This window comes from Theobroma umbraticum, unplaced genomic scaffold (genome assembly GCF_002168275.2).
Source record: "Theobroma umbraticum cultivar Fairchild unplaced genomic scaffold, ASM216827v3 scaffold_67.0, whole genome shotgun sequence".
NCBI classification, from domain to species: Eukaryota; Viridiplantae; Streptophyta; class Magnoliopsida; order Malvales; family Malvaceae; genus Theobroma; species Theobroma umbraticum.
The window spans coordinates 1,552,390-1,553,419 of NW_018397262.1; the positions used below are offsets into that span (position 1 = coordinate 1,552,390).

At 33.6% G+C, this 1,030-nt stretch overlaps 1 non-coding gene across 1 annotated transcript; it reads left to right on the forward strand.

Annotated features, from left to right (window-relative positions):
• Positions 1-225: 225 nt before the first annotated feature.
• LOC149526973 (small nucleolar RNA R71) lies at positions 226-332 on the forward strand. Its single transcript, XR_016351447.1, has one exon. It is a non-coding gene; the product is annotated as a small nucleolar RNA R71 (small nucleolar RNA).
• Positions 333-1,030: the final 698 nt, after the last annotated feature.

Consider the following 1,030-nt stretch of genomic DNA (forward strand, 5'->3'; position numbering starts at 1 on the left):
GCGGTCGAATCATTAATTACATCCAAGTCATGAATACCAACAACTTTCTTAAGCACCAATAACTCATATGGTCATTCATAATTATTAGAAGCCATCTCCTTCAATAAATCATATGCCTCATCAAAAGATTTTGCCATGAGTGCTCCACCTGTTATAGCATCAATAGGAATTCTAATTGAACCCAACAACCTATTATAAAAAGTCTATACCTGTAGCCATTTAAGTAACCCATGATGAGGACATCTTCTGAATAGATCCTTGTATCTCTCCCAAGCCTCATACAGCTACTCTGAATCCAGTTGCATGAATGATGTGATGTTATTCCTCATCTTTGCTGTCTTAGTTGGTGGAAAGAACTTAGCTAAAAACTTCTCAGCCAAATCATCCCAAGTAGTAATGGAATCAATAGAAAGTGAATCCAACCAACTCTTTGCCTTGTCTTTCAATGAAAAAAGAATGAGTCTTAGTTTAATAGCATCATCAATGACCCTATTATGCTTGAATGTATTGCGAATCTCTAAAAAATTCACAACTTGAGCATTCTGATCATCATTGGGAAGTTTTCCAAATTACACAGAAGTCTAAATCATCTGAATGATTGTTGGCTTGATCTTAAAGTTATTAGCTTGTGTGGTAGGTCTTCGGATGCTTAATTGAAAGCCTTGCACAAAAGGAACAACATATTCTCTCAAAGATTTATTCTCTTCTCCTTATTGTTCTACCATTATTTTGATGTGAGTTGAAGCTTGTGAATTTTCTCTCTAAAGTTTTTAAAAAATCTTTTGGATTTCTATGTCAAAGGGAACAATCTTCAAACTTCTTACTCTTTGCATACAATGACTAAAAGTACTTGAAAATTAAAAAAAAAACACAAAGTTTGAATTAGGACTAAGATTGCTTGGTAATAATATTAGCAAAAAGTAAGAAAACAATACCCCAGCAACAACATCAAAAACTTCTTGTCGAATTTATCAGGAAAGTGCATGTATCGTTAACAAGTAATATAATGGTAAGTAGAGTATCGATCCCA